The sequence below is a fragment of the Ambystoma mexicanum genome, chromosome 1p (assembly GCF_040938575.1).
Source record: "Ambystoma mexicanum isolate Mex_15411 chromosome 1p, UKY_AmexF1_1, whole genome shotgun sequence".
Taxonomy (NCBI): Eukaryota; Metazoa; Chordata; class Amphibia; order Caudata; family Ambystomatidae; genus Ambystoma; species Ambystoma mexicanum.
The window spans coordinates 66686079-66708111 of record NC_090921.1 but is presented as its reverse complement, the minus strand read 5'-3'; positions in this window follow the sequence as shown (position 1 = coordinate 66708111).

Genomic DNA, 22033 nt, shown 5'->3' with positions numbered 1-22033 from the left:
AGGAATTGCCGTCAAGCGCTGCCAGCAGCCCAGTGCAGGACGCTCTGTGCGACATGTAATGGGCTTAACTGCAATATAAACAAGCCCAATTACACGCGCACAGATGGTCCAGCAAGCGGAAAAAAACGCGACAAACGACCTCCAAATATTATAAGCGACTTTGGGCAAAAACAAAAGCCCAAAGTCGCTTATAATAAGCGGACCTCGCAACACTGGCAATGAGTCCAGCCCAGATGACCACTCTGACAGCCATGTCAGGTTGGATGTGCATCAGGTCCATACGTCAGTGGTGAGTGATTCTGATGTGGACACTCCTCTGTCCGCGACACCTGCACTGGTGGGCCAGACAGTGGTGGGACCTCCGCCTGTGGTGGATCGGGATGCAGGGTCACCCTCCATACCAGTCGCTGATGTGCCTGGGCCATCATGTAGACAGGTGCATGTAGTCGTGCAGCCGCGGGCGGTGCCAACCCAACGAGGACGCCGGTCCTTGGGTCCCGCAGGTGTCAAACCCAGCAACGCGGTGGCCGCGTGTCACTGAGGTATACTGAGTGGGAGCAAGACATGACTGCCAATTCAGAACGTAAGGGCACAGCACTTGATAACATCGCTGCGAGCATGGAACGTGTGGCCCAATCCCTGCTCCCCCCTTGCTAGCCAGGTGCTTCTCCAGCGGCAGGCGGCGCAGTCCATGGCCCGCACACTCAGGCTGGTCATGGCTGTCTCAGACGGGGCACTCCAGGCTGAAATGTTGTCTCTGCGTCAAGCAATCGCTGCTCACTCAGAGGCACACATGAAGGCCATTGAGGGTGAGTATGCTTCCCTCCGATCCACTCTGGGTGTCCTCTTTATGTCCCAGAGGGAGCGGTCAGAGGAGAGGTTTCAGCAGCTTGAGCGTACCATCTCGGCTGAGCTACGTGCTTGCCGGGAGACGCATCAGTTGTCCAGCCAGACCACACAGGAATAGCTCCGTGTTACATGTGTTACCTTGCTAGAGGAAGCACGTGTATCATGGCAGGTTCTGCATGCAGACCTGCATGTCATTGCCGCACAGAACTTCCTGCCGATGAGGGGTAAGCTGCGTCTAGGCGTGGTCAGGCTCTGTGTCACGTCATCCTTTACAGGATGAGGCTGACACGGAGGACAAATTATCTTCCACACAGGTCGTGGTGTACAGGCGTTGAGCCCATGGAGTTTTTTGTTTTTTTTGTCTCAACATCATCGCATGTGGGTGTTGAGGTGCACCCTCTATCTCCCCCCTCTTGAGTGCCTCCCCCCAACCGGGTCGTATCTGGGCATTTTTGATTTTTGCTTTTAGTTTAGTTAGTAAATATTGACTATTTGATAGTTATTTTAATTAGGTTATGTAGATTGTTCATTGTTAGTTTAATTAGTTAATATAGTTAAATATTGTTTGTCTATTGTGCATTCATGTGACAGTGTGGTGCTTTTTGGCTTTTGAAGGCATCCACTGTCTGTTCTAGCTGGGCCCTTCAAGCTTGACTCGTGTATGTGTTTGCAGCTTGGGGTACTGACTCACATAGGCCACTCCTGCTTCCCTTCTCCATGGGCTTGCTAGGATGTTTCGGTGTTACAAAATATTACACAAGGGCTTTGGACTTTCCTCATAACTGTGGCCTGTCTGCTGCTGTACTACTTGTGTTAACACCCCTAGTGGGGATTTGTTGCGTTTTATCCACCCCATGTCTGTGATCAATTTGGGTGAGTATGTGATTGATGTCTCCATTAATTGATGTGGATTGTGATGTATGTTCTTTTATTGCCTGTATATGTGCTTGATGCACTTCATGCTGTAGACAGTAGCCTGCACCCTTGGCCTGTCAAAGTGACACTGATGGTGGGAGGAGTTTGGATGTAGGTCTGTGACCTGTACCAGCGACAACCAGCATGAAGACACACACAGGGAACTTTCATATCTTATTAATTTATTTTATGCCCTTTCTGCAGGAAGTTGAGCCTCCAGATTACCTTTGGCAGCAGACACAGGGACGATTAATCCAGAGAACTGGGCACATTTGGTGGTGCAGACGTGTGGATAGGTGCGCAAGCAGAGGCATAGGGCTTGTGCGAAGACGTCCAACTGAAGCAGACGTGTTTCCAGGATCTCCAGCCAAGGTGAGCAGCACAAGGGCCGACACTGCAGCCAACCTTCCACCAGGCCACTTGCACATGCATGCTAAGTAGCACCAGTGCTGGGGAGATTTGCCAGGCATTGTTGGAGAAGCACACAGTACAGCTGGCATGTGTTGAGGGCCAAATGCCAAGTGGCTTTCCAAGTTCTCAGGGGCACACGCAAGGGCCATCAAACATATCCTGGAGTACCCCCTGCTCCATTGAAGCATAGTTATTAGGGTAGTAGCATTCCTAGCCAGATACTGATACAACGCACAGGGACACCCAGCGAGGCACATACTCGTGGGCAGTGCATGTCATTTGCATGTGCTAATTGCCAGGTGCACTACCTATTGAAATATGTGGCTGACAGAACACAACTTGTACTGAAGTTGCACCTTGCTGTACGCATCTAGCAGCTCACGCAGGGACCATTGTATCATGTGTGATTCTTGACCGATTGGTCTTCCATTTCCCGAATGGTCACATGCACCTGCCTTACTGCATTGACAGTACATGAACCATCCGTGGGCCAAGCTAACGTATGGGTACAAAGCAGCAGACAGGGGTGTTTGTTTGTGGAGAAGTCACTTACTTTGGGGCATGGATGGGGTTGTGTGTGTGTGTTGTCATCACACATTAAGATTAGTAACTCACGCTCTCTTTGCAGCATTGAAGTGCTCCTGTTACCGGACCTGAGAGTGTGCAGGCAGGAGGCCAGCACTCACCCCAGAGATAAGTCTCTCTTTGGCTTGCATTTGACTATGTTGGTACAATGTGCATGATGAACATGTTTTCTAAAATTGAGTATGTGTTTTTGTGACTAGTTGTATTTTGCCTACTTTTCCTTGCAAATCCACATCCACTCTCCTGCCCCTCTTTCCGGTTCAACTGATTACCAATGCCTGTCCATGCTACATATCCCTGACCCTCCTTCCCCACCGGGGTCTCAGAGGCCTGTGTAAGTTTGACCTTGCAGGCGCACAGACCATGGAGGGGGTGGTTGGTTCGTGCCACTCCTGCGCCTGGACACCGGAACTGTGACACTACCCATCAGTTGTTGCATCATCATTGTATGTCATGTACCGTAGATGGTACCCATCCTGTTGATTATGTACACAAAAGAGGTCGGGGGATTAGATTGTAGGACCAAAAAATCCCCCCAAATTTAGGAACACCTAAATAATATAAACTAAAGAAATGGTCCACAGTGTAGTGTCACAAGGTCACGTGTCCAACCTCGCTTAATGGAAGGCGGAAATAGAGATAGAGAAGAGACCCACAATTCTCATATCTCTAAACAATTTTACTTCACTGTTAAACTATGCACAGTGAGGGGTGAATGTGAGAACATTATACATTTAACCAGATTTTCGAATATCAATTTTATTAAACCTTCAATGGTAAACATACATCATAAAAATGCCAACATGGCATAGTTCATCATCTAATACAAATCTTTGACACAATCCATAAAAACATTTTTTACATTGTTCAACTCTGCTAGCTTGGTTGTTCTATCATTGTGCTTGTACATGTGCTTTGACATTTCCTGCTACTTCAAGTCATCTACTGGAGACTCTTCCTGGGTTTTTTGGTGCATACAAGCTTTTTCCCTGGTTTGGCGGTTTGGCTACGAGTCAAGGTGGCCTCTGAGGGGGCTGGACCTTATTTACACGCAAGCTGGAACATGGAGACCAAGGGGTAGGGGGATCCTGTAGCCAGGTAGACTTGAAGGAAGAAGGCTACATGCCCCAGAGACAGTTGTTCAGAAGGTCACAGTGATGTGTAAATGAGGGAGGGCCTTTTGTTGTTGGACAGTTGGCTTGGGCTACAGTGTCTTGGGCACTCTGACATTGTAATTGTGGGGTACTATGTACATGATTTGTTCTGCTGGTCAATGCCTGTTCCTGTGCTGTGTTTAATTTTCAGGTGTCAGGGGACTGGTGTGGTTTGACATGCAGGGGTGTTCACATGGCCAATGTTCACATGTGATGTGTACAGGACAGTGAGGGTCACTTGATTTCACATGCATATATTGAGTGCATGTCCCTAATGACACACACCGTTGCACAATGATCCACCACACATACAACCACCCTTGCATGGCCACAGGTGCACACAGATTGCATTCTCGGGCCGCTGTGTCAATGCAGCACATGATCTATTACCATTTGGGGATCCTGTACATGCGTCATTTGGTTGTCGATTTGATTAGTCTTTTTCATGTGATGCTCAGGGTGTATCTGCAACACAATGGCTGCTCAAAGTGCACACGGGTTTGGGAGTAGGGATTTTGTGTTGCCCAATGTGCATGTGACAGGCATTCAGTGTTGTGTTCATGGTAGGACTGGTGGATAGCATTTGTGTATGGCTTGGTATGTGTGGGAGGCTGTTGGTCAGTCATTTCATCTGATTCCATGTCAGGCGTCATTGTCTCACATGTCACTTTGTATCTTATTGGTCATGTGTTTGGCTTTTGCTATTGCATGCCATGTCATGGTGTGGCAGACAAGGGTGATGTGGGTTGGGAGGGTTTGGGTGACATACCAGGGATTGTCGTGGCCTGTTTTGGGGGGGGGGGTATACACACCTTGCATGTGTTCCTTTTTTGGTCACACAGGATTGATTATGTTTAAGTAACTAGGGATGCACACAATGTAGCACTTCCGTGGTAACATTCTCAGGGTGGTAAGGTTGTGACAGTTGACTGTCTCTTTGTCATCATCGATTGTCACCTGGTATGTGCCAGGCAAGTGTGCAATTCGCAGGGGTGGGAGTTTAGGTGAAGAATGTGGCCACAAGCTGGGTCCGGGCTGCCTCGCCACGTGCCCTGTCCCTTCCCATGGGCAGCACCTGTGCCTGTGGTTAAGGGTGTGGGGGCACCACCATGTCCACCGGTACCTCCTGCCGTGTTGCAACGTTGTGCAGGACACATGCTGCCACAATGATACTGCACACTACTGGGGGTACATATAGTAGCTGCCCACCAGAGCGGTCAAGGGAGCGGAAGTGTGACTTGAGCACTCCGAATGTGCGCTCCACTATGCCCCTGGTTGCAATATGGGCATCATTGTATCTTACCTGTGGTGGGGTGGTGGGGTTACGGATTGGCGTCATCATGTGCTTGCTCAGAGGGTAGGCACTGTCCCCTGGGGAGGTGATAATAGTTGTGATTATTAGGGTTTTGGTATTTGTCTGTGTGTGACATGCATGCATGTGCACAGGCATTTGTACTCACCTAGGAGCCATGTGTCACCATGCTGCCCAGCTTCCAGGGCCCGGCTCAGGGCAGGCATTCTGTATATGAAACTGTATGGGTGGACCCTGGATAGTTGGCATATACTGAGGTGATGATTCCCTTGGCATCACATACTACCTGCACGTTGATGGAATGCCAGTGCTTGCGGTTCTGATAGATGTGCTCAGTGGCCCTAGGTGGACATAGTGCCACATGGGTGCAATCTATGGCACCAAGCACTTTGGGGAAGTGTGCAACCCTGTAAAAGTCCTGGACCACGACCTGCCTATCTGAGGGTGTTCTGGGCATGTATATGTGCCTGCGGACTGAGGGGCGTGCAGTGATGATTGCCAACACCTGGTGTAGGCAGCGTGATTGTGTGGCCTGTGAGAACCCCCCACTATGGCAGTTGTCCGCTGAAATGACCCAGTGGGCAAAAAATGCAGGACATTGAGCACCTTCTCCAAGGGGCTCAATGCTTGGGAGCACAGAGTGGGTGATGTAAGGTCATCTTCCCACTCCCTGACGAGGTCTAGGATGATATGACGTGGAAACCTATACCTGCCATGGACGTGGTCGTCAGGCATCCCAAAAAGGATGGTCCGTGGAAAAAAAATGCGGGCCCTGGCTATTCTCCTCCTCCTGAGGTGTCCCACAATCAGTGCTGTGACAAATGGGGCATTCATCGTAGCTGTATATACGTGTTTGTTGTTTGCGTGCACTTTTATACTGTGCGCGGGGACGCTTCCGCCTGCCTTTGTGTGGCAAACGTGTTGACGCCTATGCGCATATTTTGCCATGCGCAGGTTTCCCATATTCGAATCCATGAATACGGGTTGTTTGCATGCGTGTGGGTGTTCCGTGTATTTCCCTGCAGTACTTCCCCTGTTACATCTTCTTTTTCACGCGTTGTTCCCCATTCTGCGTGTTACGCCCCGTGTCGCCCCCTTTTTAGTGTGTGCGCGGACGTTGTGGATGTTGCAATGACGTGTGCGCCCGTGTGCGCCACGCACAAGTTTGGCGCACATCCCGAGGAAAACATGCGCAGGGACTTCCATGAATTGCACGCGTGCACGTGCGCGTGTGCCTGTTTTTTCATGCTTGAGCCAGCTTGCGCCTGCTAGCGCCATTATTTTCGGCACACATTTATTCCATGAATCGGCCCCTAAATTGGGGAACTCGTGAACAAACGCAATGGGATGTAATGTCACCAGAAATTAGTATATTAAGGTGACATATGCGCATAGCATTAAATTGGCTTTGCATAACCACCCAAATTGCACAGGATGAATGGTATTTGCCTTTCATAAAATCAACACACACACAAAACCGAGAGAGGTTATTTTCCTTTAACAGTGCTTTTAAAAACTTAAAAGGTGTGCATGTTTTATACTCCAAGAACCAATACAAAGGTTTTCCTTGGAACTTGCAGTACCAAAATGGGGCATTTCATCTTTAGTTGTTTGATATTTTTCATCACGCTATATAGTGCAGTGGTGAAGTAGCCGGCCTGCAACACTGACGACTGTGGGGCCTGAATACCTGATGACTGAGGAAGGCTTTAATTCATTTATTCAAAGACAGCATTCAATGTTTCTCATTTTAGCTGAGGGGGACTGAGTCTACCCTCTGAAAAAAGTGGGTGGACTCCGTCCAGCGGCGTGTACCCCTGACTTGAGCCCTGGCTGCCTGGCAAGTGTTTCATGTACACAAAATGGGGACTGACCCAGACGTGGTACAGCTAATGATGGGGTCACCAATATTCACATAACAAGGGTTTCAAAAGCCGTAAAGACTAAATTTGAAAATTTATGAAATGATTTTAAATGGTATCCAGCAGGATATCCTACTTATTCCAACTTAGAACAACCCAAGGTCACCATAAGAAGCATAGAGCAACATCATTTTACACAAAGAAAAACGTATTTTCTTTCTGACTTATTTATTTCACAAAAAAGAGAGAGTGTGTTTAACAAATACATAAAATTCATTACTTTCAACAAAGACATACAGTTATAATTTGAGCAAAATCTAAGTGTAATTACGGTTTAAGCAAAATTTAAGTGCATTTTATGAAAGTCCGCCAATTGGTCTAGGCAAAATATAAATGCACTTGTAAGCAATATACAGGTCTGCAAGTGTTTCATGACATGTATTAGATCCAGATGAATGAGAGAATGTAGCCAGTGTATGGGAACTAGGTCAATGTGGAATGCAGCCATTTGAATCTAGGTGAATGTAGAGTGCAGCCATTTTATTGAATCTAGGTGAATGCGGAATTAAGCCACTGTATTAAATTCAGGTGAACTTGGAAAGTAGGTATTGTATTCAATTGAGGTGAATGAAGAGTATAGCCATTGTTTGGAATCTAGGCAAATGTAGAATTCAGCCATGATATTGAATTTAGGTGAATGAAGAATTCAGCCATGATATTGAATCGAGGCGAATGTAGAATTCAGCCATGATATTGAATCTAGGTGAATGACGAATTTAGTCAACATTGTGAATCGAGGAGAATGTGAAATGTAGCCAGTCTATTGAATCTGGGTGAATGTAGAGTCCAGCTTCTTTACTGAATCTAGGTGCAAGTAGAATTTAGCCACTGAATGAAATGCAGGTTTCTTAGAGTGTAGCCTATGTATTAGACCTGGGTAATTGTTGGAGTGTAGCCAATGCATAGTACCTTTCCCACTCCACACTTATGGAAACTAGCGGAAGGCATGGCTGCTGAACTACACGCATCTGCCGTCATACTGCACTCGAAGACGCTTTGCACAACACCTCTGCCATAAGAATGCAGCTAACACTCACAAAAATAATTCCACAGGTAGCTGCACAGATAACGACTATACCGCTCTCGCATACCCTCTATAGACTACTTATCACTATCCATGAACATGCCAGGTCGACATGGGTGGCTAGCAGGGACTTCGCCACCCCTTGATATCTTTGTGTTGGCCAATATGCAGACACGCATAATAGACACTCCTCGAATTTCCCATACCTGCACTCCTGTCCCCCAAGGGCATTCAACCTACAGTGCGTTGTGACCCTACTACTGGTGAAAGGCGCTATACAAATGATGGATTACATTACATTGTGTTTGGATGAGACAATTCTAATCACATTGCTGACATCAACTAGTCATGATTTTGTGAATCCTGATGAAAGCCAGAACTTGGGCTACTGACTGAAACGAGGCGATTTTGAATTTATTGGTAATTGTTTGTGTACTACTTAATACCAGTTTCTTTAATGTGTATGTACACATTACCAGTTTTGTCACACAGGAAGAGTGCGTTTCCACATACGTTATGTCATTAAGGGCCATGCATCAAGCTTTAGGAGATAATAAATGTATTTATCAAACTTTATTTGGAGTCATCAAAATAGGTTTTTCATGACAAAGAGGTTTGGGAGTCTTCACACACTGCCTTTCTTTTCTACTCTTAGATAAGCATGAAACCATTGCTCTGATAGGGTTAGACATTTTAATTGCAGTGTAAATATTGTCACACGTGGATGTTTTGACATTTTTTACTATTTTGTGAGCATGTGCAGTAACCAGTCCTGAATGTCTGAAGAGGGAACAGTAAATTAGACACAGAAAGGGGAAAGGTGGTTCTGAGCATTAGTGGAATGAAGTGGGGTCATACCACAAATTGCACTCTGTCTCTAAACACTCACTCTCACTTTGGTGCTCCTGCTACTGTGACACTTTGCTTTAACCTGACCAAAGTACACATTCTCTTCTAAAACAGTGTACATGTATTTGAGAGAAAAGTAAGTAATCTTCAAAATCTTCATCTTCAAAGAAAAGACATCTAATGTAAAGCCTTTCTCCAGGCGTCCTTGATTTCCTTGTTTCTCAGAGTGTATATGATAGGGTTCAGCAGTGGTGTTGCCACAGTGTAGATCAGGGATAGGAATGTGCTTAGGTTACGGGTGCTTGCTGTCGTTGGTGTTGCATAGATCGCAATGAGAGGCCCAAAGTATGTACTGACCACTGCAAGGTGGGAGCTGCAGGTGGCGAAACCCTTGTGTCTCCCAGCGGCTGAAGGGATTTTCAGAATGGCTGACATAATGTAAACATATGATAGAATGATTAATAGAAAAGGTATTGACAAAATAACAAAGGACATAATAAAAACATAGAGTTCTATGTAGGATGCTTCTGACCAGGCAGCTTTAAGGAGGGGTGCGACCTCACAGAATAAATGGTTAATTACTTTTTCACTTGAAAATTGTAATTTGGATAGCAAGCTGATGCTAACAAAAGGGGGAGTGAAGCCACCTACACAGGCACCTGCCACAAGCTTCAGGCATAATTGATGTTCCATAAGAGTCCTGTAATGTAATGGAAAACATATGGCGATATATCTGTCATAAGCCATCACTGTCAAAAGGAAACACTCACTGGTGAGCAAAGAACCAAAGAAATAGATCTGCGTGAGGCAACCAGCAAAGGAGATGGTACTGCCTTCTGTGAGCAAGCCCAATAGCATGCTGGGAGCAGTGCTGGTGGAGTACCAGATTTCCAGGAAAGAGAAGCTGCCCAGGAAAAGGAACATTGGAGAATGAAGTCGAACACTATTGGAAACTATAACAACAATAAGGATGTTACCAGCCAGCTTCAGTAAGTAGATTATTAGAAAGATCAAGAAGAGGTATGACTTCAATTTGGGAAGAATGTGAAGACCCAGAAGAAGGAATTCATCAACTTGTGTTAAATTTCTTGAACATTCTGTGGATGCCATCTTTGTCTCCTGTAAAATGAAAGAATAGGACAATATATTAGTTTTTCTTTATTAGTTGAGGAATTGTATATAGACTGTAGAGGTTGAGCTTGATATCTCTACATGACCATACAGAGTGAGTAAAATGGGTGAAAAAATAACACTAATGCACGTTCCCCAATTCACCATAATAATGATCTTCACTTAGAGATTACCCGAGGGATGCTTCTCCCTCCTCCAATCCAAACCCCTTCATCTGATTTGGATCTGAAGCTTTCCCTAGGTCTGTTGCAATGGCAACATGTTCCTATTGTGTTCTGCAATTTGACAAACAAGGTGCCTACTCTTATGCCTGCCATTGTATCACATTTGTAAGTTGATAGTTTTTGGAATTCATTTTTCCATGGTGTAATTTAGTGGTGATTGGGATAATTACAAGTAGTTCATTGATTGTTAAAATGTATATCATACTTTTAAATCTAATGCCAGTGGTTCTGATCCGTTCAGAGTATGATTCCTGCAAATAATTTGACGGGTCATGCACTTGGCTAATTATTGTCTTTTAATGACCCTATTTCAGACAACCACACTAATTTTGCAGCACCTTTTGGATATATATTTTGACTGCCATATTAGCAGTTAAATAGCTGGGTGTCATAGATGTCCTCAGTTACATTACGTATTTCATGCAGAGGACTTCAGAAACGTAGTGGCTAATTTGTCTTTATGACATCACTCCTGATGCAACTTAAGGTTTCCTGACTACTTTGAGTTGTTGGTGAAGTCAGTTGTAAAGATGTGTGTTTGGTTGTTTGAAAGAAAGAAAGAAGGAAGAAGAAGGAGTAGGTTTGAGCCTCCTTCATCTGGCCTCTGTCCTCTGGCACTAATGTAGAATTAAGGGAACATTGACTTTGATTTTTAGTTTGTCAGATGTTGCAGCTTTAGATTAACCCGAGCCATTTGAATGCACTTCTCATTCGGGCCTTCAGGTTGCTTATCATATACTGCATAGTCTGGAGAAAGATGAGGGGAAGATTGCTTTTTGAATACCATTTGGGCACTCTGAATGTGAAACTCCTTCTATGGTACAATGGTGTCTGCACATGTACCTCTCTCATATTTTGCTTTAGAATATGGTTCTTAAATGTTGGTCAGTATCTCTGACATACCATAGTTTGTTGTTTTGGGAATAGATACTATTCCATTCTATATTTTGTGATGTTGGATTTGCAAATAATTGTAAAGGCGTGGGTGTCTAACAATTTGTGTTGCTTTTGGATTATTGGGACAGTGAAACCTGACTCAGGCAAAGGTTTCAATGAATAATAGTCACTCCTACAACACCAGAATTCAATTTGTGTTCATTAAGGGAGAGTTTTCAATTACGTTATTGACTATGGCAGAAAGCAATCAAAGGACATATCACTGTACATTTCAATTTGAGATTTCTTAACCTTCATGAGATCACAAACTACAGAAGAAAAATTCTATTAGGATGCTGCTACGTAGAGTTTTAACTTTAATTATACAATTGTTTTTCAAAGTCCCAGGACAGGTAGGTATATTGACGTGCCCCAGGCAGTTCTGTCAGAAAAGCTCTCCCTCCAGGGTGTGCACCTTCTTCAAAATCTGTCTAAAATAATCGGGTCTTGCTTTTGGGAAAAGCACTGGCATTTTATCCAGTATGAATATACCCCGTTTAATAAAGATTTCCCAATCAGCTACATCCATTTGAAATCAAAGTCTGCTTCAGTCCTGTTTGATGAGCTCTCTTGTTAATTATGCTTCCCTATATCTCTCTCTTCTTCGTGTGTTTTTGGACATAAATGCCAAGCAAACTCCAAACATCACCTGACACAGTGCATTGGATTGGTCAGAGTCTGTGATAGATTTCATTACATTGATTACACCTACCAAAGCCCTCCTCCTGCTTGAGCAATTAATGTTGATTTGTCATAAAGGCATGTGCCATCTACTAAAGACCCCCTCCTTCGGAGTAAAACCAATATTAAACTGCAATATTCATTTTTTGAATACCTTTCTACATGGACATGTAAAGTTGGTAGACATAGCATATTCAGATGTGTAAGAATATTCTGAATCCAGAGATGTCATTTACGTTTCTGCCAATTAGTGCGTGATGGAGCTATTAAAATATGCTAATTATACATAAAATATACTTTTGCATCATGGTATGCATTTGGTTGAACTGCTTATGCTGCTTGATTTCAGATCGGCATTTGGTTTTCAAATCAGACAAATGGACCAGAAGATGCATGCCACAAATCTAATGGTTATGTATTCATGTAGATGGCACCCTGGGTTCCGTTAAACTTTCAATTAACAGCAAGGCATGCTGAAAGACGCTTTTCTTGCTGGGTCTCATTATGAGGGTGACAATAAACCGCTGGTGTGACCAGGCTTAACATATTCCAAGGTACTTGATTACTAGACCACTCAATGAATTTGTTATGAGAATTTACTTAATGGTCAGTCAGGCACCCATAAATTAAATTCAATAACTGTCTTTCAAATTAGCTAAACATATCAAAGGCATGTCTGACCTAAACATTAATATAATGCTTGCATTTAATGTTATTTATTAAGCTTGGAAACAGGGCTGAGTATATTAGGAACACACAGCTGATCTGTTTATGTTTCATATCTTGTTTTGAATTGTGTACTTTTCCTTATACAACCCTACAAAGTAAAGTGGCAAGGCTTATTGTATTGTCTTTCAGATGACAACAAACATCCAGAAGCATATTTAAAGGACAAAATCACTTTTAACAAAGCTTAGAAGCCCTCCGCCTTGTAATGCATCCCGCAGGTGAAATCATAGGGACAAAGGGAGATTACTAAAATCTCTGAATTTCCTAGAGCCTATTTTTTAATCTGGGGGTATAAGGGAGTTATTTTTCCTTGGTAAGAATTGTGGACATAAGATTCCCTGTAGCATATTCTTCAAGAATTAGTAGTTGATAAATAGTTGATAAGTATATGTATTCTTGTCTGGTTGTTCTTTAGAATGCCGCACATCACACTCTGGAATTCTAGCAATTCTGGAAAAATGTTCTTGTTCTGCATAATAAGAGAGGGGTAGAAAGGCTAGTTTAGTGTATGACCTGGATATAGAGGATAACAGTGCGTCCTACTCTCATTTTGACTTATTTATTTATTTTTAACAACATCATCTTAATAATGTAGTCTAAGTATTCATCATTTCACTTAAACATTGTTACTTAACCTTCTTACGCAGATTGCAGGTAACAATTCCTTATGGACACTCTAAAATTTTATTCAAAGACAACATCGACTATGGCCTCAGATGATTCCTCTGTTTATCTGAGAGTTGAACAGGGGTAATAGATCTTCAGTAGGTTAATATATATCCAGCATTCTTCTGTCAAATCTGCTTTTGCTTTTTTAATTGTGAATGCCACCCTAGATATCTTGTTTATCATTTCAAAGGGTCCTTTCCATGAAAACAGAAACATCCAATAATTAGATTGGTTATTTCGGGAGTTTTATTAGTAGACCTTGCCACCTACTTCATGTTGCCATTTCAAGGTCTTGTGGTCAGAGTATGCAGTCATACTGACTGCAGACCTTTACAGGTTCCATTGGACTTAGGCAAACATGTGTTGAGGGTGTTTTAGAAGAATGTTAGCATATTCATGAATAGTAGAGTCGTTAATCGATGCCTGCTCCTGTGTTAGGTTAAACAGTTGCTGAGCTAATGCCATTTTCTATCAGTCATGAGTTTGAGAGGGGGTATTTGGTGGTTAAAGTTGGGGTAGAGCTAAATCCATTTGAGCAAGTGGTAATTGTAAATCCCAAATGAGTCCGGAATCCAACACAAACTTCTTAGAATTCCCACAATTGTTTTGTTATACCACTCTGGCACCAATAGATTGTAAGGTAAACACACAAACAGAGTTGTATACAAATAATCCAATGAACCATTTAAAGTGCACATGAAGCAAGAGAAACAAAAGTTTATGACATGCAGCCTCAGCTGGGAATAATCAAAAAATCAATCAATGTTTAATCGTTAAATGGCAGATTTTATAGTGACGAGTGATGTAATTTTTCATACTTTGTTTGAAGATACAGGTACATTCAAATTCACTGATTGGACAGTGGTTGCTGTCCTATATTGAACTCTATACCACACCTATCCCTATTGGGCTGTTCTATTCCTTGTGGCCATGCCGGTGACGTCCTTGTGACAATAATCTAATAATGGGGTGATCCAGCTTCTCCAGTTCTAATTGGACAATAGAGACTTCAACATTTTGCAACATTCAACTCGTTTTTTCATTGGCTGCCCCACATGAAGTGCTCTAGGGTGGGCTTCTCTCGCCCTAATTGACCAAACACTTTGTGAGGTGTAGACAGTGTGGCAACATAAAATAATACCTCATCATGTTCTCATGGAACCCAAAAGTTGGCACCATCTGACCATTCTCAGCCTTGTGACCGTTCAACTCACAGTTTATATTGCAAATTCTTGTTGTAAACATGTTTGAACACTTACTACATTTCCTTCCTTTTCACATAATGGAACTATATGACTTTTATAGGGCCTCCTTCTTGGCTCTTTGCTTTGAGACCATGTGCACACCTAAACTGTGCATTTATGTCTGGGTGGGTGTGAGCTGTCCTAACTATTGTGAACATACTTGGTTAAAAAGAGGTATTTGAAAACTCAATGTTTTGTATCACCCTCCCTGATCCTTTGTTATGTTTCCTGCCTTGATCAAGCATCTCCTCGCTTCTATGATCATGAATGGGTATTTAGTTTTGATTGGTACTCGTAACTCCACTCCTGGGTGGATGTTTTCCGATAGGGGTCAGTGTTTGTCTTTTGACTGATCGACTTCGTCTTATGCACATCTCTGCACATCACATCAATCTCACCAAACTGTGGTTTTTGTTTTTGTTAGTTTTTAAAATAATGGGTAAGAACATTATTTATTATATGTTTCACTCATTCGAGGCTTGGTAATCTGCCCCTCTGCTCCTAGAAAATCCCAGTGCAGCTTTTTCGCATCTTCCATCATGGAGTCTGACATTGTCCTTTGCCTTGTCTGGGAAGAGCAGGAATGTGCTGTGTTTAACCACTGAAAATGTGAATGTTTCTCTGTGCCCTAGTTTTTCTAACTACTGTGGAGAGCTGCTTCTCAATGAGCTTTGCATTTAAAATGGCACAAACCTCACCTGCTTCATGTTATTTTACCAATATGAATTTCTATACTGCTTTGAGGGTCGGTGCCCTACGTGCTGTGGAAATGAGAGGGGATTTTCCACCCAACTTGTCATGGGATGAATTTATGTATGGGAATAACCAGGGATGTTTTTTACATTGTTGTTGAAAAACATTACTTGTGTTTTTGAAGTTTTATATTGACAGAGGATGCCAAAGTGACCACCATGTTCTCACGGGTTGACATGTTATCTTTTTCTCTTCTGTTTTACCTTGTTTAATGTATTTTAAGAGGATGGATGTACAGTATTTTAAATTAATGTTACTACCAGAAATCTGCTTGTAAAAAGTATTTTTGTTAAAACTATAACACAATAAAAAGAAAAAAAAAAAAATGAAGGTCATTGTCGGGCCTCAGGATATCACATATTCCCAACTTGTAAATCTCTCCCTGATCAAGAATTTGGCTGCAGATTCTGCATAAGAGTGTACACATGGACCAGCCTCAATCCATCAGGAAAATTGGCATACAATTAGAATCATGTAACAAAAATCACTGCACTTGTGAACCATTTCAATGAAGTAAACATGGTGTTCCTTGAAGGACCCCGAAGGGCGGAGTACTGTCACTTTTAGTGTTTTCAACGTGTGACTAGGATTGAAAATATGGCATGTTGTACAACTAGCCACAACTGTGTCCACATGCTCAACTAGGTTTGGAACAAACCTGTCTTTGCTGACATCAGTTGCACTGTGCTGCCTGGGTGCATGTGTAGGTTAGTGAAGCTGATCCAAGGCAATATTTAACAATTTCAAAGGCATTACTACTTTATCTGTAACATGCATTCTCCATACCATATCTAAGGGTGATAATGTACGCCCGCGCTTCACCCATCATTCTTTCTCATGGGGAGGTGCTATTTCCTGCAACTCTCCAATGTGCGCCATGGATATTGAGTTGTACGATTCTGGTAACTGCTATTGTTGCACAGCTATGACATGCATTTTGTTTTCCATTGGAAAGGGCATATAAGCTGCCTGTTTTGCAGCTGTGTGTGTATCTGGGATCCCACGTGAAACTGGATCTGTTGCTCTGGTGCTCGCTGCGCACTTCACTATTGCTACATGGATGTGACATTTCAATAGTCTAGATAACAATGCTGCATGCTGAAATGAGGACCCATCTGACCTTCTGTAACCTCTCCTTTCTATCTTGACAGACCTAAATGTCCTGTTGATGTTACATATGCTGCATCAGTAAATATAGTGATGTCATCATCCGATGACGCCTCAAGTGCTTCTGTGAGTGCTATAACCTCTGATGCTTGTGTTGAATAGTGTGATGGTAATCTCTTTTCATTACTGTCTGATATTCTTCTTCCTGACCCTTCATGTATGTCACCGCTGCTGCGCCTGTGTGCCTCTGACCACTCTCCTTATTTATTTATTCATCCAGGCACTAGTTACAATTAGGTTACAGCTTACACAGTTACATGGTTGTGATACAGTTACAAAGGTATTTTATTCAGGCAATTACAGTAATGTATTTAACACATACCTAGGTCTGCAGGTAACCGGCCTTAAAGACGTACCCTGCTTGCTGGGATCAGATTAGGCATGGTGGTCGTACGGGAACACATAAAGCAAAAATGGGGAGCAGTAATGCAGTAGTTTTCCAAGCACACACATGGAAGCCTCACCCTGTGTGATGTGGAGCTACATGTTATGTTATGTTATGTTATGGTATGTTTATTGTCATTTATATAGCGCTTTATGTATCATTGGTATGACCCCAAAGCGCTTTTAGGTTGAACGCCCTTGGGAACCGCAGTTCAAGTCAGTAGAGAGAGAGAATGTTGTATGGTGCCTGGGCACACCAGATATGTGTGCAGCTGGTGTGGTTGTTGCATGATAGCTGCTTCTTAATGGTAGATTTGGTGCTGAGGAAATTATTTGGATGTGTTCAGTCTGGAGGGTGGACACCCAGGCTGTGGTTTGGCTGCATTAAGCCTGAGGATATGCCTATGCTAGCCGGAATGTGCTCAGCTAGAAGTGGTTTGATTAGGATGATATGGTGTTTGTTGGGGCGTGTTAGTATGAGAACAGCTAGGCCAAATGTGTCATAGCATAGCTGTGTTCTAGTTGAATGATGGTAATAGGAGAGAGTAAGGAGAGAGTAAGTGCAGTAGTGTGATATGGTGGTTATCAGTGAAGCACCTGCAACCAAGCACGAGAGCAGGACAAGGGCCATACATAGCAGCATATGTATATAAAGTGACAGGATGGATAGGGTAAACATGTGATACATCCTTTCCATCCTTTCCCTTCCTTTTCCATCTTTTCCATCCCTTCCATCCACTCCATCCGTTCCATCCACTTCATCCGTTCCATCACCCCATTCGTTCCTTCCACTTCTTCCGTTCCTTCCACTTCATCCATTCCATCCACTTCATCCGTTCAATCCACAATGTAAGACATTGGCTATTAGAATCAGTAAGATATAGTATTCAGAGGTTGATTGCTGTTACAAGGTCTGCCGTTACAGCAAGTTTGTGGATCGTCAGGGATATGTAATACCTGGGGCAACTCCTGGGCATGAAATGAGTTTGTTAGGTAAGTAAAGGCATAGCATCAGAAAGGTATGAGAAGTATTTTGAGGCCCATGGTCTGCAGAGTATAAATAGAAGCAGGGTAGGCACATACCTTAAAGAGTGGTGCCTGACGGGCCACTTGCCAGGTCCCGACAGGCACATACAGGCTCCAGCCTTACCTGGTGGCCATTTACAACAGTCAATACCGGTTTCGCCTGCTGGTTTCAGTGTGGCCTGGGAACCTGGCTATTAGCTAGCCAATCAGAAGTGCTGGTCGGAGGCTCTCCTCCTGTGCACACAAAGCAGTGCTGTTTTCAGGTAATGGCGGGAGCCATTTTCGACGGGGGCATCAGCCTCTGGTTACAATAAGTGAAAATGTCTTTATGCTGCAAAGTAATGCCCATTGACTCCATGCAGGGAAAAGGCATCATGATGGAGGAAAAGCAGCATGGGGTGTCGGTCTGCTGGACGCAGACAGACTCCAGCTTTTCCCAGCAGCTTTGCACAGTGGTTAATGCTGGCTTTGATTTATCATTGATGACCCATCAATGTACAGTACTTCTCTCGTTTTGAGTACATCTTCACTCACTGTGCTGCTTTCTTCAGGAGTTCCTTCATACACTTCACAGTTGTGTACCTGATGTTACTCAGCCGGTTTTTCTACGAATGTTGCTGGATTCAAAATGTGGCATCTAATTATGGTAACAGCTGGGTTGGACAACATTACCTCATACCCGGAGCCTCTCTGTGTGGTGAGGGTTGACTTATTTCGTTCCATAATGGTTAAAACTGCATGATCAATATTTAATGTTACTGGGCATCCCATTGTAATTGTGGCAGAATTCTGAATTGCAAAAGTAGTCGCTGCCATAGCCTGCTCACATGGGAAATCACCTTGCATTACTGGGTCTAGAAGGCCACTGTAGTATGCCAAGGGCTTATGTTACAGAGATTATCGCTTTGTGAGAACGGTTTTCATTAGCTGCCCATTTCAATGTGACAACAAATAAAATGGCTTGTTGTAATCTGGTGTTGCTAGCACTGGGGCATTGCTGATTGCAATTTTGAGATCTTCAAAACATTCTGTCATCTCGCCTGTCCATTCAGAGTTCCCTTTCTTTTGTTGGCATATATTAGTACTTGCATTAAGGGTCTCACATACGTGGAGTAGTCTAAAGTTCATGTCCAATGATATTTACACAACCCTAGTAACTGTTGCATCTCATTGGCTTTGCTGGGCTGTGGTGTGGTGTGTTCCGCACTGCTGTGGCACTGTCTGGGTTTACTCTTCTCCATGCTGAGGATAGCACCTGTCCTTTTGGCAATACTAAAACTTCTCTTTATAAACATAGTACCCCTTGTCCGGTTGAGTCTTATGAGCAGTATTGTGTCTTCCCTACACTGTTCTAGGTACTGTACTACTGTGCTTGGTATTTGTATGTGTCCTAAATCCATCTGTAGGGCCCTATTGAAGACATTGGGCTACTCACAGTACCCTTATGGTAAACAGGTGTGCTGGTATTGCTGCACACGGTGAGATAATGCTGTGAGATACTGAGAATATGGATGCAATGGCACTGACAAGAATGCATTTGTAAGATCAATCACAGTGAAATAAGCTGCATCTGCAGGAGCATTGCATAGTAGTAATCCTGGATTGGGCACTAATGGATATTCTGCCTCCAATATGTCAGGAGGTCTTGTGTGAACCTTAATGATGAGCCTTTTGCTTTGTTCACAGGGTAGACATCTGTGTTACAAGGGGAGCAGATTGTACTATGATGCCTTAATCAATCATTGCTGAATGGTGACATACATTCCTTCATCTGCCACTCTGGATAATGCATATTGTTTCACTCTAGGGAGTATTGCACCTGGTTTGATTATAATTCTCATTGCTCCTATACTGTTCAGTAACCCTATGTCATGGGGAAGATAATTCAGGGGCAACGTGCTTGCCTTGGAAGCAAGACGACAGGGAGCAAGAGAGGTTCAAACCCTGTGTCCACGCATTGAAAACTCTGGGTATTTAAGTTTGTTATAAATAACCTATCATATCATATCATATCATGGGGGTTGTCGGTTCATAGATGACTGGGCACTCTTACCATGTCCTCATATAATCATGATGGTGGTGCTGTAGCAGTCAATACTGTTTGTGGTACTTCCCTATGTGGTATTGCCATGTGGCAGTGTGTGCATATCTTGAACAATATCTCCCCTTCAGCTCCAGTATCTGCGAATAATTTCTCATCAGTTACTTCTCTTAGTGGCAAAGTGGGGTCTATACACAATACTGTGAACCACTATAGTCCCTCTTCATCTGCGCCCGTTAGAATGGTTGCGTCCTTTCTGGTGATCACTGCTTCTCTGGATAGGGTAAGCATCGCTCCTGGTGGTTTTCCTTGTCGGGCTGCTAGTCTAAATAAATATTCTGTGTGTAGGTAGAATAACATGCTTTGCACCCCAGGAAGCCATCCTATCAGGACAATCACTGCGTACATGAACATGCGTTTGTATATGAGTAATGCTCGAACCGTGCTGGCGCTGCATAGAGCTTGAACTACTGCCGCTACTCTGGTGTAGTGCATGCTTGATGTAGAGCACACTATCCCTCTGTCTGTGAATGAAATAGTCATATTCAATTTGCGCAAGAGATCTTTTGCCAATAGGTTTGCAGGTGTTTCTGTAGTGTATAATAAAGACACTAACACTTCATGTGTCGTTATGGTGATGGGTAGATCTTCTATGAATGAAACCGTGGCAAAAGCCACCGAGAATCCTGCGTGTCCATGCTTCTGTTAATCAAAGGAAACCTCCCTTCCCTTATACAGGACATGGTGGCTCCTGTATCGACCATAAAGGGGAACGTCTTGTCTACTAGCTTCATTCCCACATTGGGTTCCTTTTTCTGATTCTGGTGATTGCTTAGTGACATCCTGCATACCATTTTGGGTTGTATAATGTTTTGGATGTACCTGGGTAGGGACCAATACTTGCATTGGGACTACATTCTGTTGATGTGCGGATCCTGGCCTGTACATGGGTCTGGGTGCAGCTGTAGAACCTGGGGCTTATGCAGCGTATGCTGGTACCTTGTATGGTGGGAGACAGGCAAAATACTGGTCTGCATACTGGTCTGGATGATACTGCATAGGAGGCCTGGTCTGACAATCTCATGCCAGCTGTACCACCTTTCCACATGACCAACAAGGCCCTCTGAATTGTGGTCTTAATCCACCAAACCCCCCTCCTCTTACACTCTGGGAGTTACCTTTTGCTACCTGAACCCCTCCCATGCCCCTTCTACCATCCCCTGAGCCTCCTGCCCATCCTTGTGCCCGTTCGGTTTCCTGTCGCCCATCTGAGGCACTAATAACTCCTACACCTTCCATGCTCACCTTTGCTAACTTTTTCTGTACCAACTTTGATTTTGTTCACTGCGCTTGTTCTTCTATCTCCTTGTATCTCGCCCCATCATTTCACTCTGATTGGCACTATATTGTCTAGGTCTGCCTGTTCCTCTACTGGATGTCCTCTGCATAAGATATGATAGAATATTGGTATACTTTCATCCCAGTCTACCCCTGTCTCTTCTTCCCACATCTCCTGAATTGTGTGTGCCATGATCAGTTCTGTATCAGGTTCATCTGGGTATGCTCTTCTCAAAATATCCCAGACACAGGCTTAACAATTATTCAATGGAGCCCCATTGTGTATGAAACTCTCTATTCGAACCCCCGGATATCTTGCTTTTTCCTAGATTGTGTTTGATTTCCTAATATAGAGGCAAGTAGGCTTTTCATGTCTGCAACTGCTAAGGTGACTCCTGCAGTCTTGTTCTCTAATGCATAGATCCTCTTCCCTGCTCCTGTAGTGAACATGGACAATATCGTTATCAGATAATTTTGCCCATGTGTAAGACCAGGGCACATAATGGGATCTCCCCATTCCTTTCTGTATTAAGGGACTTTGTGTCCACTTGTTCCCTCTGTTAGGTGGTTTTGCCCTGTTCTTCCATCTTGCTACTGCCATTGGCCTTGGGCTATTGTCTGGGCCTCTCCTCCATGGAGTTCTCTCCCTCTGCTCTTCATCTGTCTCCCAATTGTCCTCATCCTTCTCC